This window comes from Lissotriton vulgaris, chromosome 3_1 (genome assembly GCF_964263255.1).
Source record: "Lissotriton vulgaris chromosome 3_1, aLisVul1.2, whole genome shotgun sequence".
Lineage (NCBI taxonomy): Eukaryota > Metazoa > Chordata > Amphibia > Caudata > Salamandridae > Lissotriton > Lissotriton vulgaris.
Window position 1 is genome coordinate 1,183,542,328 of NC_141689.1, and position 17,871 is coordinate 1,183,560,198.

The window sequence follows — 17,871 nt, forward strand, 5'->3', positions numbered from 1 at the left end:
CCCTCCTACCTTTTGAGGCCAGACGCTTGCTGGTCCAGTCGCTGATTTTATCGCGGCTGGACTATGCAAATGCCATTTATCTGGGAACTCCAGTTGGCTCTATCCGGATCCTCCAATCAGTACAGAACTGTGCAGCTCGGCTGCTTATGAATCTTCCCAGACGCTGCTCGGCAAAGGCGGCACTTCGGTCACTTCACTGGCTTCCGATCCATGAAAGGATCATGTTTAACCGCATGTGCGCTAGCGCAATTCCGCTCCTGTGCTGAGTTTTTTAAAACCGCACTTTACGTGACGAGCTGGGCTCGTCATCAGCGTGCGAGGAGGCTACGCCATGACGAGCCCAGCTCGTCATGAGCGTGGAAGGGGTTAAAACATTCTGTATGGCGCACAAGTCAATAAGTAATGTTGGTCCTACTATTCTCCAGCCCTTGTTTCGCCAGCATCTTGCCTCTAGATCCCTGAGATCTAATAAGCAAAATTTGCTGGTGGTACCCAGGGTGAAGCGATCCCGCATGGGTGGCCGCCAGCTTTCCTTCCATGTCGCCAAGGGCTGGAACAAACTCCCAGATAACATTCGGCTGGAAGTGAACCATCTTGTATTCAGGAAGCGATTGAAGATATTTTTGTTTCACTGAGTGTCTTCTTCTGTCCATGGTCTTGCAGCGCTGGGATGCCTCAGGGTAGCCATGCGCTATATAAGAGCGTACTCATTCATTCATGCCCACTCCTAATGAAGGACAGGAGGAACATATTAGGTCACACTTTTATTCAACGTAATATTCAATCTTTTGGCAACCAATATTAGTGTGCTGTGATATGCAGACAGAATTCTTAACTGTTGCTTTATAAAGTTTTCAATAAGGATTGAGAATAATATTAAGACCCTACCTTGACTTCTTAGATATACTAATACAAGATGCTAACTTTAGGAAGACATTTTTGACATCATAAGCGTCTGCACTTTATGTCTTATTCAAGTATGATTTTATGTAATATAATGATTTTCTCTCTTCTTTTTTAAATATTGTATTATGATCATTTCACACAATGATCACTGGCCATTTATGATCTATGCAGTGCAGGTAAATATCTGACAAGAAGCAGTACTGAGATCATTAGCGTACACAAGACCATATTGGAACTAACGGCAAAAATAAATTGCTTCCAAGGAGCAGCTCTATCTTTGCAATGGTTTAATACTATTTTAATTGTAGATATATTTATGTTTTATACTTTGTAAACTTTCGTGGTTTTTACAAATGACCGAATAAAGATATATGATGAACTCTAACTTAATATCGAAGAGTAAAAAAGGCTGAGATAACGACAGATTCGCTCAGGGCTGCGGGCCCCCGGAGTGAAGGCGAGGCGAGGTGGGGGGGCACACGGGGGGTATCTGTGGTACCCCCCAGCATTTGCATACAATCTCCTGACCTGCTCCTACTTCAGAAGGAACTACCGTGCGGTGCCTGCCGCTTTGTGTATGCAAATGCTTAAATGCATTTTTAGCATTGTGACAGGCGGTGCTGAGAGCACCGACCGCTACAATGTTAAAAATGAAGGATGTGCCCGCCACTTTGGTGGGCGCATACTAATACCCCCCACAGGACCCCCGTCCTTATGGCGGGCGGTCCCAATCCCCGGGAGGATGGCGGGCGGGCAAAGTCCGCCCACCATCCTAATGAGTGCCTAAGTACTTAAGAACTCACTTCGATGAGTTACTAGCACCAGGATTCATTTGACACTCAACATCTCCTGTCTCTTCTCCACTGTTTTTCATACCTAAGCGAGATTGTAGTGGCTTACGTGCGTGTATTGACTATCGTGGATTAAATAATGCGACTATGAAAAATAAATAAACTTTGCCTCTAATTCCAATTCTTCTCGACTAATTACGTAATTGCACCATCTACACTAAGTTACATTTACAAGGGGCATACCACCTTGTCCGAGTCAAAGAGCAAGACAAATGGAAAACAGCCTTCCGAACCAAGTTTGGCTTATTTGAGTACACAGTCGTGCCCTTTGGCTTATGTAATGCACCTGCAGCCTTTCAATACTTTAAAAATTAAGTATTTAATTAATTTCTTGATACCTGTGTTATTGTATACATTGATATACTCATTTATTCTAAAAATAGAGAAGAACATATTTATCAATTGAAAGCAATACTAGCCAAATTGCAAGAAAATCATCTGTTTGCAAAATTAGAAAAATGTGTCTTTAACACTGACACTGTTGAGTTCTTAGGATATTGTCTGGCACCAGCAGGGATCATGATGGGTCCTAAGAAAGTGAGCGCTATAGGAGATTGGCCAGAACCCAAATCAGTAAAAGAAGTACAGAAGATTGTAGGTTTTGCTAATTTCTATAGACGTTTATACCTCACTTTACAGAAACAGTTCTACCCATCACCAAGCTTCTTCAAAAGGGACAAATATGTTCATGGACAGAGAAGGCAGCTCAAGCTTTTGCCCAACTAAAACAACTATTCACTTTGACACCTTTGTTAAGACATCCAGACCCTGACCTTACTTTCCTTGTGGAAGCGGATGCTTCACAAATGGCAGTGGGAGGAGTACTCTCACAAAGAGATGAACTGGATGGTCAGTTACATCCCGTAGCCTTGTATTCTAAAAAATTACCCCCTGCTGAGTAGAATTATACGGTGGCAGAGAAGGAATTGTTAGCAATAAAGTTAGTATTCACTAAATGGCATCATCATTTAATGGGAACCAACTATCCTGTAACGATTTTTAGTGATCATAAGAATTTACAATTTTTTAGTTCTGTGAAGGCCCTCACATCTCGTCAAATGGGATGGTTACATTTATTTAGTGCATTTGACTTCGTGATTACATATAGACCAGGGTCAAAACAAATCTATTTGAGCATTCTATCAAGATATGGCTACACTACTGAATCTAAAAAAGATATAATAAGACATCCCATTATTTCCCCAGAGAGATTATTGGCTCCTATAGTACAAGCAGACTTCATGAAGCTAATTAAGACGGAACATCTGAATATAAATGTACAAGAATGGTTAAAAAAATCCCCAAAATTCTATTCAAGATGGTTTACTCTTTCAAAATTATTCATTGCAACCATTGAGTTACGAGACAAGGTCTTAACTTGGCAACATGACTCGGTCTTAGCAGGTCACCCTGGTAATCTGAAAATCCTTGATAATTGCAAGAAACATTTTTGGTGGCCTTCTTTAAGAAAAGATGTTCAAAAATACGTGGCATCCTGTCCAATTTGTGCCAGGAATAAATCTTCACATAAAGCACCAGCGGGGTTATTGCAACCATTACCAACACCTCCAACTCCTTGGCATACCATAAGTGTTGATTTCATCACCAATTTACCAGTAGCCAATCATTTTATGACCATTTTGGTAGCTGTAGATTATTTATCCAAGATGGCACATTTTATTCCACTACAAAAAATTCCGACTGCAGCAGAACTTACTAACATTTTCATGGCAAACATAGTGTGCCTGCATGGCCTGCCGACTAAAATTGTGTCCGACAGGCGTAGTCAATTCACTTCTAAATTTTGGACAAACCTTTGTAAACATTTACAAATGGACATAGCTTTATCTACAGCCTTCCATCCGGATACCGATGGTCAAACAGAGAGAACAAATCAAACACTATTACAAACGCTCACCGGGGTTGCAAGCGTTTATTCCTCCTTTCCCAAGATTTTCATTCATTCCCATCAGTGGGCAAATTTTCCTCAAATACTCCAATAACAGTTGATTTGGTGAGCAGATTTCTTTTTATTAGTATTATCACCAGATTTTATCAATGTTTGCTCATTAGTCATTTATCAATTGTACAGTTGATTCTTACAACAGAGGACAAAACAGCCGACACGTGTTTCGCCCTGTTTGGCGAGTAAGGCCAGGGCTTTCTCAAGGCTAGTTTATAATCTTTTCTTTTTACCAGGCAGCTAAGTATCATGTTAGTTCATAGTCAAATGGTGTTGTAAGTCTCATCAATCATCCTATTGACATTTCAAAAGCAGTAATCATCTCTTCAGGAATCGCTGGGTAACTCTTTACCTGGTGATTCCTGAAGAGATAATTACTGCCTTTTGAAATTTCAATAGGACGATTGATGAGACGTACAGCACCATGTGACTATGAACGTACATGATACTTAGCTGCCTGGTCAAAAGAAAAGATTATAAACTTACTCGCCAAACAGGGCGAAGCACGTGTCGGCTATTCTTTCCTTTGTTGTAATAATCAACTGTACAATGGATAAATGAATAATGAGCAAAAATGGATAAAATCTGGAGATAATACTAATAAAAAGAAATCTGCTCGCACAAATCAACTGTTATTGGAGTATTTGAGGAAAATTTGCCCACTGAGGGGAATGAATAAAAATCTTCAGAAAGGAGGAATAAACGCTTGCAACCCCGGTGTACCTTTGTTCTCTAGAGACTGGGGAGGTCCAGAGCCTTGAGCCAAATTTCCTCCAAGCAAAAAACGTCATTGGGATTCATATCCAGTCTCGGGATTCCTGGACCGTATTGTCTCTTCTTTACTAAATCACCACTACAAAAGCTACGTTATTTAATGGCTGAATTTACTAGCGAATGGGATGAAACCTTACCTTTGGCTGAATTCATTTATATTAATAGTGTGCACTCAGCTACACAATGTACACCCTTCTATTTTTTAAATGGCTATCACCCTAAGGCCTTACCAATATCAATAGACTCATCCTTTACACCTGCAGTAACAGATCGTCTCCATCAATTATTAGATATTCAAGAAAAGGCTAAGAAACATTTAAATAATTACAAGAAAATAATGAAAAGACAAGCAGACAAACACAGAAACTCTGCTCCAAGTTATCATGTAGGAGATAAAGTGCGGCTATCCACTAAGAATTTAAACATAGTAGGTCCACGGAAATTACATCCACGTTATATCGGACCTATTCCTATAAATAAGATCCTAACACCAGTTACAGTACAATTAGAATTACCTTCTGAATATTCCATGCATCCCACCTTTCATGTGTCACCGTTGAAACCTTTTAATTCAGAAACCAGACAAGAACCTCCTCCCCCACTGATCCCTATTGATGGTCATTTGGAATATGAAGTATGTCGTGTTTTAGACGCTAAGAGAATACGAGGCAAACTTAATTATTTGATAGCATGGAAAGGTTACTCTGCTGATGTAAATTCCTGGGAACCAGCTTCATTTGTTCACGCTCCCAAATTGGTAAAACAATTTCTCCTGCGATTCCCACAGTAACCTCGCCCTGTAGGGCGGCCTTTGAGGGGAGCGACTGTTATGGTTTGTACTAAGAACATAGCCCAGCCCCATACTGTGTAATGGGATTGGCCCTGTTTCTCTTTTGTTTTTACTTTGTCATGAATAATGTTCCTTGTTTTATATTTTACTATGAGGGGTTTTCAAGTTGGCTCCTTTTGCACAAGCATAGGCCAAAGTGACATTTTTTGTACAACCTGATGCAGGAATAAACTGGATATTCAGTTTGAGCTCAGGGGCTCATTTGCATACTCACTGTACAACCCGATGCAGGAATAAATTGGATATGCAGTATGAGCTCAGGGGCACATTTACATTCTCAGCACATTGCCTTAATGGCGGTGGAAGCATGCTTCCCATGTTTTTCTAACCACACCCGAACTGGAGAACCCCACCCAAAGAAACAGTATAAAGGCCCCACATTACAAGAGAACTCGCTTGTGCTTGTTGAATCCTCTTCCTCACCTGATTTCCAGAGCAGCTCCAGTCCTGTGTGTTCCTCTGCAGTCTTCAAGGCACCGTCCCAGCGCCAGAAGTGGTTCGGTGGTGATTCAGCTTCAACAGGGTTTCCATGGTGACACCAACGCAGCAAATTTTCCTTTTTGGTCCCAAAGGGCAAACCTGTCCGATCTGCAACAAAAGAAATAGAAATCATAAATGAAGCAAGATCTTTGAAAACGCTCGCATAAAGAGAAGCGCGCATAAAGGAAAAGAGGTAATTACCAACTCCATTTGTTTTTGCGAGTGTGTATTTTTGATTTTCCAAACATTGTTTACAGAATCAAGACGTTGGTAATAACGAAGGAGCTTACAAGAACAAAGAAGGATGAGGGGGGGGGCCCAAGGGGAGGAGTAGTTTATAGACCAAATGGTATCTTGTCCCCCAACTATACAGTTACACACAAGAGAGATGCCACAGGTCTTTGTCTTATTCAGATCTCATGCTGAACCCTCGCAGTATTCTGCATGCATAGATAGAACCAAGAGGTCACTATAGTTGAGAAGAAAGAGGCACAGGAGATAGATAGCTGTAGATATAGTTCAAAAAGTCAGAACCCATTGGAAAAGTACCCATCAGCCCACTCAATAGTGGAACTTTGTCATCTGGGATTTCGTATTTAGAATGTGGTGTCCAAGACAGCCCTTCCTCAAAGAGATCCTGAGGCTAGCTGTGGACCCAAGGGTTGAACCCTCAACCATAAAGGATGACTGAGTTTAAGGCTGATAGTGCTTAGTTGCAGTGTTCAAAGAATTTGTGAAAAAAGATAGGAGAACAGGTGATCCAAGTGATTAAAAATACCTATCTTGATGGCGATAAGAAAACTTTATTCGGTTTGCCCATCAAATTGGTATTGTTAAAAGCAGAGTGATAATAGCGAGAAAAAAATTGCTATTTACCAAAGATATTTAGCGGTCAACATGTTTCAGCCTTTGTAGGCTTTCGTCAGGACCTAGCAATCACTACTGCAACACTTACTTGTGCTGTGATAGACTACAGACATTCTTAAAAGTGATGTACCATCCCAATTTTTGGGATTTGGAGCCTCACCTCACCTGGCAACGGCTCAGGATAAAGGAGGCCACGCACTCTCCGTCGTTACCTCGTGCTGTACTAAGCCTAAGGCTTAGTACAGCACGAGGTGGCCTCCTTTATCCTGAGCCGTTGCCAGGTGAGGTGAGGCTCCAAATCCCAAAAATTGGGATGGTACATCACTTTTAAGAATGTCTGTAGTCTATCACAGCACAAGTAAGTGTTGCAGTAGTGATTGCTAGGTCCTGACGAAAGCCTACAAAGGCTGAAACATGTTGACCGTTAAATATCTTTGGTAAATAGCAATTTTTTTTCGCTATTATCACTCTGATTTTAACAATACCAATTTGATGGGCAAACCGAATAAAGTTTTCTTATCGCCATCAAGATAGGTATTTTTAATCACTTGGATCACCTGTTCTCCTATCTTTTTTCACAAATTCTTTGAACACTGCAACTAAGCACTATCAGCCTTAAACTCAGTCATCCTTTATGGTTGAGGGTTCAACCCTTGGGTCCACAGCTAGCCTCAGGATCTCTTTGAGGAAGGGCTGTCTTGGACACCACATTCTAAATACGAAATCCCAGATGACGAAGTTCCACTATTGAGTGGGCTGATGGGTACTTTTCCAATGGGTTCTGACTTTTTGAACTATATCTACAGCTATCTATCTCCTGTGCCTCTTTCTTCTCAACTATAGTGACCTCTTGGTTCTATCTATGCATGCAGAATACTGCGAGGGTTCAGCATGAGATCTGAATAAGACAAAGACCTGTGGCATCTCTCTTGTGTGTAACAATAACGAAGGAGCTACAAATCTGAAATAACAGATATTTGTGCTTAATGAAACTTCCGATGACTTACCTTTAAATCCCTGAGCATAATCCGGGACTCTTCTGTCGCCGCGTTCACAAATCTGAGCATAGAAAGAAAACACAAGAGGAGAAAAAGAACTTTATTGAGAGCATATTGAGACTCAGTGAACATTGTGAATACTATTTGTATGTTTTTGGAAGTTATTATTTAGTAAGTTGGTGCGAAGGTCATACTATATAGTGTACTGGAATAACAGCGCAGGTCAGTGATTGTTGTCATTTTATTTCCACAGATTTAACCCCTTGCGTGCTGGGCGTATTTTCCGCCTGTGCTGACTCCGCCTTGCGCGGGCGGAGTCATGACGGAACGGTTCCGTCATCAGCACAGCTCAACCGATGCTGATGACGGAACCGTTCTGTCATCAGCACGCAAGGGGTTAAAGACAAGGATAGAAGCATTTTGTTTTAAAAACTCCTTATAGTGAATCAGAATCACGTTTTATACAAAGGTATCTTCTTGGCTAATGTTATAAACGTATAGAGAAAAAGACACAAAATGATTTTTACAAGAGAAGTGTGATAATCAATTCGCTTATGTTTAAGATGTACTTGTCAACTCACAGAAGTAAGACTTGCTGAAGGCTTTTAAGCTTGAAAGGAGGGAAGTCTAATCAACGTGAGCCGTAACCAGAGGAGTGTTTCTTTTTTGTTTATTATTTTGTCCCATTTTCCCCTTCCCCTTGGGAATCTATTCTTGCCAAACTGAGTTGAACATCCAGTTGGGCTAGAATAGGTTTTTAGGGGCGGAAGAGAATTAGCGTCTCATCTCTCAAGTTGAACAACTTGGATTTCAGGTGAGTGAAGGTTAACAACCACATAGTAGTTATATAAAAATATGGATTTATTAATATAACACTCTCTAGCATCCTCTACCAAAGGATAGAACACAAAGCACACAATACAAAGTCAATAGAACAGTTTTAAGTAGCACACTACACAGTGGATTGCAGGGGGAGACCAAACCATACACTAAAATAGTGGTATAACAACCATGACTCGGGTCAAGACAAGGTCTGGAGCACGTAGAATCGTTGGGACCCCCAAGGAACTACCCACGGTGAGTAGATAGGGACCCCACGGAAGACAGGTGCAGTGTGCTAACACGAATGCGGGCTCCGTACAATTCTATGGGCAAGTCAAGGTTGAAATTTTACAGTTTAAGGACCCTTCTATAAGGATTTCAAAGAAACCCTTCAGAACATTAGAGGTTGGAGAGCCACCCCACCCGTGGATACCGAAGTACCTGAGCTACTTATCCCACAGAAGCCGGGTGCATAGGGCTGAAGTGGAGTCAGAAACCACTGTCATTCTCTTTAAGCATTTCAAAGACGTGCTGCTGCCGTGAAGTGAAAAGGGTCCATTGGAATCCAAGCCTGTGTTCTAGAAGGAAGGAACCTGAAAGCAGAGGGGCAGTGTCTGACCTGGGGCTCAGAAGACGAATGCTCACTAATGTCGGGTGCTTCAGGTGCGAAGAAGGGAGGCTTGACTCTCCAGCCATGACGACTAGGAGATGTAGACGATGACCAGGAGCCAGATGCAAGCTGAGCCACGAAGGAGGTTGAGTGTTGAGGGGTCGGTGTCCAGCTGGAGCAACAACAAGCCTTGGCAAAAGCAACCCATGCAGGAAAGTCAAGCAGGTTACGGTGTGGGCCAGCAAGGTCCAGGGGACTCACCAAACAATGGGGAGTCAGGGCAAATCTGTGTCAACCAGGAAAGCCCAACAGAAATCAAGATGACCCTCAGGAGGACCCACGAGCCGAATGACCATGAGTTGCAAGGGGACCTTGAACAAGATTACAAATTACCAGACCATAGAGCACTAGGTGTGAGTAATCCGGAGTCCTTTGGTGGAAATTCTGCTCAGAATCAAGACTACACGGAGTCCAGTACACAAGCTCAGGACTCGCCAACACGCATATGCACTTGCAAATAGAGGCGTTGCACAAGGGTTCGGGTTATGCAGTCCCCATTAGGAATACTGGCCTCAAACTTGTTGAGAGGGCAGATCAACCTCAAGGACCTTCGGAACCCACCCCCTGTGTTGCTGGAATCTTCAGAGTCCACAGGAGCTGGGAAGCAGCAGACCAATCAGTTGCATTGAGGTGCCTGCGAATGTAACAGAGTGACTCCTTCACCCCAAGGGAGATTCTTCAGGTGTCCTTAGTGCACCACAGTTCCTGCACGGAACCTGTATGGAGCAAGGGCACAAAAAAAGCTTTGGACAGAGAGGTAGACAAAGTCGGGCCCAGTTGAAGTCCAGGGAAGTCCAGAGTGTCCAGATAGTCAAAGGTCAGTGGCTTCTTCTTGTAGAATCTTGCCCATGTAAAATCTAAAGAGCTACAGTCAGGTAAGCCCTTTTTTATCCACAGGAGAGGGTTGGACAGATTCAGGGGACCCTCCTAGGGGAGGGGCAGGGCAGAGGGGAGGTTACTCCCATCTCCTTTGTCCAGTTTTGCACCAGAACAGGAGCCAATGGATCCCGGAACTGGTTTAAGCTGGACTATGCACAGGAACACCAAATGTGCCCCAGGTGCAGACTTTTAGCCACTCTCAGAGTGCATCCAACCAGCCCCAATACACTAAATCCTGTCTGGGAGGTGGTCACACCTCCCTGTGAAAGGATGTCTATTGTGCTGCCTTCCTCTGCTCTAGTTTGGCTCAGCAGCAGGAGGGCAGAAATGTGTGTCTGGAGTGGACGGCAGCATCAATTTTGTGCTGTCTGGGTCGAGAAGGCTGGCACCGGATAAACCAGTGACTCAACGAATCTTGCTTCAAAAGGGTCGAATCGTACCTCCCACACCAGTTTCCATTGCTGAGGCAGGATTCCAAGGTGTTTGATACCAAACACAACATGTTTTCGAGATAGCATTTACAGCGAGGTTATAATGCACCTCTACCTATATGTCTGGCTGAGTCACAGACAATCCGGGAAAATGGTCTCCGAAGGCTGCAGAGGTGGTGCTTTGTTCATGCAGGGCACCCTCACACGTAAAACCCAGCACCCCTGTATTCAGGATTGATCAGGCCTGCTATAGGGGTGACTTATAAGTTTTAAGTGTAGTGAACTATAGATATAGTGAACCTATATCTAAAGAAAGTGGTGCAAGCACCAGCTTACACAGGCTGCAGTAGCAGACCTATTGTTCCATTTTGCATGACCTCTCATGGGTGACATAATACATGCTTCAGCCCAGGAGAGGCCTCTGGGGTACTTATGGCCTGGGTACATGTGTAGCATATACTAGGGACTTATAAGGGTACCCTAGTATCCAATCTGGAGTGTACTAAAGTACATGCATAACATTGTAGGGAGAAAGCAGATAGACTGGGGTCCTGATTAGCAGGATCCCAGTCAGACTAGTCAAATCCCAGCAAAACATCTGGAAAAAGTGGAGGTAACTATGCAGTTAGATCTTACCTTCCTACGCTCTTTGCTCAAGCAAGCATAATGCCCTTTTTGCTAAATTCAAATCTTGCAAAACATCCAGGACTGTTGGAAAGATGGCCCTCACTTCCACATATAAAACATTTTATTCCACCATATTTCATACCACCCTGGAGATATTGTTTCTTCTCTAATTTTCTATCAACTTCCTTGTTCTTGATTCCAATATTTTTGTTGCCTTCTTTATCTGAGTGCTTACATGTATTTTTTACTTCATTCACTGCTCCATCTGATCTAGAATCACTGTATTTTTCTTTCTCATTCCTCATTTCTCACAAATTAGGGTTCTTCACAAGAAAATGTCCTGCACTTTGACATTATTATTACATCTCACAATCGGATCTTGCACCAAGGAATCAATCAACTGTTCAATTTCACAAGTGTGAGCCAATGTTTTTTTAGCTGCCACCTAACTCCAAATTTTCTCTTGTTTACCCTATAATCTCATAACAAATGTGTGCTGCTCCAACACCACATTAATTTGTGAACCAAAATATTTCTCTAACATAATTGCAGCATGTCAAAAACATTGTTAGGTTACCCTTCACCTTCGCCAATATCCATTTCATCAAGACTCTCATAAACATTCCTTCTTTCTGTCCCCAGATTATGCAATAAAATGGCTTGTTTGGTAACAGCTGAAAACATTTCACCATCCATAGTAATTAGATATGAATCAAGAATCAATGTCCACCTTTTCCAAAGAAGAACAGGTTCATCTTTGTCCGAAAGAAAATGAAGGGGTTCAGACTTGTTGGTATTTGTCATAATGTCCAAATACATTCACCCTCCTCAGTTATGATAAATAGTTCCAGCACAATATCAATTGAATACCTCACATTAAAAAATTCACTCAATTAGCATCGCAATTTGCCAAGCTACAACAGCATTTAGTAATCCACTCATCACAATTAGAAATTGAAAATAATTATTTTGCTGAATATGCATGGATTAAGACACATTGCTAAGACAGTTGGTGTGCACTGTATCAGGTGCATGCACATGGTGGTGCATAATACCGCACTTTGTGAAATGTACATTTACAACTGAACTTCTTTTTCTCTTTCAAAGATACTCTCCATAGCTTTCAACCTAAGCTTCTTGTACTTTATACGCCATGTCACTGCATGAACATATATCTATCACCCCATTCACATATATGCCACTCAGTTGCTCTGAAATGGCACTAACATTGTGTCTCTTCCATTTGGTGTGCGCATCCACGGCATGCGTATTCTTGCCCGCAACTTCTTCAATCAAAAACTGCTATTCCGGCTTTGTCCTACCACCTTCTGACACAAAAACGGCCGACCAAGGTTATAGTCTAATTTTTGCACACCCATGCAACAGCTTCTATAACATTCTGTTGTGGCCTATAATGCCTCCAAATGGATCAACGCTGTCTTGCCCTCTCCTTCAAGGCATCGTCTTGAAGTCTGCCCTCAGTGATCGATGACGTCATTCTTTGCTCCACAGCTCTGGTACTGATTACAGCTGACCAAGAACAGTTTCTTGCGATTGCGCTCTCATCAAATTACAAGGAATATTACTCTCTTTTTGCACAGCTCTGCTCCATATCTTCACACACTATATCTCCATCTGACAGTGTCCTCACATGCAAGGTACCTTTTTAAAATATAGGTATTGCTGACTATTTCATGTGTAGGTTCACCAAAAAATGTAGACGCTGGTGGTTAATCAATCCTTCTTTGTAGCCCAATCGTTGCCAATGTTCAGTTTATAAATGATGACACATCCGCTTGAAATTGTTGGAAGGCTTATTTCAATTGAGCAGCACATACCACCAGCGCTTCAAGATCACGATCAACTCCACACTGACCCCTGTTCAGTTTAAACCCTCAGAACCTTCAACCTATAGAACTTCACAAGATAAGATGACATGTATAACATTCCTTACTAGCAACTTCACATCATAGGTGACATATGTAACATTCCATACCTAGAAAAAAGTACTAACAGTCCCCTTTCTGCTTCTCTTCTCTTCCCTTCCCCTCCCCTCCTTGGTTCTGTGTTGCTCTCTCTTCACCCTCGCCCCCTTCTGTGCACCACTCCCTCTTCTTTCTCACCTTCTACACATTCTTCTAACATGCAACACCTAGCAACAGGTCATAACAGTCCCCTTTGTGCTTTTCCTGGCTCGTGCATCAGTGTGACTTGCTCTTTGGCCTCTGCTCACTGCAGTTTCCCTGGTCATCGCATGCCCCTGCTGGGCGGGTCACTGTTTCCTTGCACCCTAATTACTCCTAGCTTTCTTCCCCTCCTATCTGCATTTGCCTGAATATCACTGTCTCTCCACTCAGCCCTCTTTTCCAGGCTCACCTCTGTGTGTCTTACTGCCTACCCTAGACTCCTGTGCCTCAGTGTTCCGAATCCCTCTTATTCGCCTTTAATTTAATATTTACTTCCCGCAACCGAACACACAACCTTTCAACCTGGTACTGGTGCAAGCTTCTCATTTCGCAAGTACTGTGTGGTGTGGTGCACTGACACAATAAAGTCAGAAAAAAATGTTACAAGGATACGTTTCTTAAAAATAATGATTTCAATAGACTTTTAAGTGTTCTATTGCAGGTCACAACACCATTTGCATCGCACAAACATCACCAATCAATACTTGTCATGCAGAGAAAATTCAGGTAAGAACACAAACAAGTGTTTTACTATTATTTCACTGCTAGAAATGTTAATAAACAGGAGTGCAGCGTATATATTTGAAAGGATCCTCTGAATTTATCAGTGCATATATGGTGTGATAGCGGGTGACAGAGATGGGTAATATCATGTATTGTAACACATGGTGGCTCCCAGTAGCACAGTGCCTCGAGCAGTTGTGAGCACCCACTGGGTACCCGCCTATTACTGCCGGAGGTGAAGGCACCCTATATCTTCCCTCATCCCAGTCACCCTAAGCTAGTGCCTTGTCATCAGAATTTGTTCACCTGTCGCTTTTCTGCATTCTGCTTATCACCCAGCTATCTCTCTTCTAAACAGACACTTGCTTCTAAGATTGCAGGGCCCTTCCATATGGAGCATTGTAAATTTGCCAAGCTCTCTGAAACACGTGGCAGCCACGATGCCTTGAGTGAGCATGTCGATTTTACAAGCTGACTTTAAAAGTGCTTCTCATAACTGCTGAAAAGATAGTGTATTTTTTAATGGTCCTTTAAAGGAGAGATGAGCAACTGACCTAATCAAAGTAACATATGACCACCAGGCTTGGAGAGATATTTTATCAGATGATTTCCAATTGGAAGTAATGGACTTAACAGTTATAGAGATAAGGAGGTTAAAAAGCTTAGATTGGGGTATAGATAACATAGATGATAAGACGTAAGATTTACCAATAAGTATCTTGTATTTGAAAGCCTCAGAAATAGGAAGGATTTTAACAATAATATCCCAAACATTCTGCCTAAGAGACAACAAGCAACGGCCCCTTCGTTCAGTGATGAGCTGAAAACAGCTAAATCAAAATGTAAGAAACTTGAACGTCAATGGAGGAAGCAATACTGTTGCCAGGCGAAGAAGATCTACAGGGAAGAGTTAAAAGACTACCATACACTGATTAAGCAATCCAGACGCACCTTCTACACAGACAATATAAAGAAAGCTAACAACGCCCGAGAGAAATTTTCTCTATTTTAAAATCTTTAAAAACACCAATAGAGAACGATGACACGAAACCATCTGTAGAAAGCTGCAATAAGATAGCAGCTTTCTTCTCAGAGAAGGTTAAAAAGATATATGATTCCTTCCCAGCAGAAACTAGACAAGGGACTAGCCAATTTTTTGTTGAGCAAACAAACACTACAGGGACCGCTCTAGAGGAATTCTGTATTCCAGAATTAACAGAATTGACAGCTACACCTAAGGGCATAAAATCAGGCTCACCCCGGGACCCAGCCCGACCTGGAACTATAATGGAGGGAGCAACCGTGATTATGCCACATATTTCAACACTCATCTCCCGCTCCTTCCAACAAGGTTTGGTTCCCGCTAAATGGAAACAGGCCATTGTCAAACCTCTGAAAAAGAAACCATCAATTGACAGTACTGTGCTAGAGAACCTACGGCCAATCTCACTACTTCCTTTTGTAGCCAAATTCGCTGAAAAAATTGTTAATAAACAACTGACAGAACTCATTAATTCTAACAATTTGTTACACCCCTCTCAGTCAGGTTTCAGAAGGGCCCACTCAACAGAATCTGCCCTTCTACTAGCTACGGAAGAACTGAGGAAGCAGGCAGATTGACGACAAACAGCAGCACTGATCCTGTTGGATCTTAGTGTGGCGTTTGATACCGTATCTCAAAAACTACTTCTACTAAGACTTGAAGTCTGTGGCATCAGACACAGGGCACTGAAATGGATGACATTGTTCCTTTCTGGAAGGACTTTTCAAGTTTCAGAACAAATACATTTATCTAAGACTAGCACATGGAGTACCACAGGGCTTAATTTTGAGCCCAACACTTTTCAACCTGTATGTGGCTCCACTGGCAGAACAAGTACAGCAATATAATGTGTCAATCGTGTCTTACGTGGACGACACGCAGTTGATTGTACTGCTGTCTCAGAATCAAGAGCAAGCTGCAGTCCGTTTCTCCGAATGTCTACCACATGTCGTAGAGTGGATGTCCAACCACTGCATTGGATTAAACGGAAGCAAAACAGAAGTAATGATTGTGGGTAAGGCACCCTCCATTTGGTCCTCCGCATGGTGGCCCGAATCTCTAGGCATAGTACCCACCCCCAAGGCAGAAGTCAAAAACCTGGGAATCTGGTTAGATGACAAGATGACTTTTGACAACCAGATCAGGAAAGTAGCCGGCAAATGCTATGGAGACATGAAAACCCTGAAAAAGATAATTGATCTCCTCCTGCCCGTAGCGAGAAAAACTATAGTACATGCCGTAATCACCTCCCAAATGGACTACGGTAATGTGCTATGCCTAGGGGCCACAAAGAAAGGACTAGCAAGACTGCAGAGAGTTCAAAATGCGGCTGCCCGGTTGGTGCTTAGACTACCTAAAACAAACAGTATGAAGAAAGCACTGGTAGGACTGCACTGGCTACCAATAGAAAAAAGTGCTTTTCAATGCAATGTGCTACTGCCACCGGATCTTGACACTTAACAGCCCAAAATACTTGCAACCATTACTAACCCATTATATCCCTGGATGAAATCTAAGATCTATGGACAAATCTATGGTCACCATACCAAGAATTTATAGAGCCAGTCGTTCTTTTAGATACCGTGCAGCCAAGACCTGGAACACCCTTCCAATGAATATGAGAACAGAGACGTGTGAAAGTAGATTCCGCAAACAACTTAAGATGTGGCTGTTTGCAAAAAAGGACGAGTAGGAGGACTAGCATACGTCCGATCAACAGGTGTAACAGCTGACAGCGTCTCTCTGCTTATTACCTTGTTCTGTGTTTTGAGTCTTAGCGCGGGGACACACTGGCCTGGTTACACACTGTCGGTGTAACCAGACCCTCTATAAATGGATAAAATAAAAATAAATAAATAAATAAATTTCAAAGTACCTTCATAACTTTTACGATTCCAACAAAGTGAGGAATCAATACCTTTAGCTTTAAACAGTTTACAAGAGGTTCACAGACAATAAAATAGAATAAAGACATTAGTTTGAGATACAGAAACAGGAAACCATCCTGATATATTGATGGTCCATATTTGAGTCCACTCTTTTAAGGAGAAATTTGATAATAATTATGCATTCCAAAAAGTAACCAAAAATTAATATTAGTAGCATTACTACATTGAAGTTGCTTATAGAGTTTGGAAACAACATGCAAAGAAGCTGAAAATGCTTTAATACAACTAACCGAATCTGGAAGCATGAGGTGGGGTAGTATAGTTGGGAAGGCATTAAGCAACATGTTGCACAGAATTTCATATTTAAAAGCTTCAGAATTGGGCAACATATATCTAGCTTGTAATTCGGAAAAGGATAATAGGGTGTCATCAACATAAATATCCCAGAGAGAGAAAATGCCTTCTGATATCCAAGTTTCCACAAAGTAATTGGATGGTTACATTTGAAAGTAGGGTTATGCCAAAGGGAAATCATAGTAGAATCAGTAATATGAAATGAGAAGGAGGCATCAAAATCTACAAAAATTAATTTAGCACAAGCAATGATGGGAAGGATTTAAAAAAATGTGTTTGAGTTAGACATAGTGAAAAGGGAGGATAGAGGAAATGGGGACACTAAGTTGTGTTAAATCCTCAACCATTTAGGAGTGTAGGTAGGGTCTGGACATGTGAACCAAAGTGAAATTTGTTTTAAAATAAAAGCTTTATGGCATTTAAGAAAATCAGGTAAACCGAATCCACCATTAAGTTTAGACAGTTTGAGTTTAGAGTATGCCAATCGAGGAGGTTTTAGATTCCATGTAAATTGTGAAATGAGCTTATCAATCTTTTTGTAAAAGGGAAAAGGCAATTGTACAGGGATCATAGATAAAGTGTAAAAAATAATTGGGGCTAATACCATTTTAACAGTTTTAAGTTTCCCCCATCATGATAAATGTAGTGTAGACCACTGACAAAGTTTTTGTGTGACTTTTGTGAAGAAGCAGTTACAATTAAGAGTAACAGAGTGTTTAAACGGAAGTGAAAATAGTATTCTTAGGCATTTAAGTTTGTCTTTCTGCCAGATAATTTC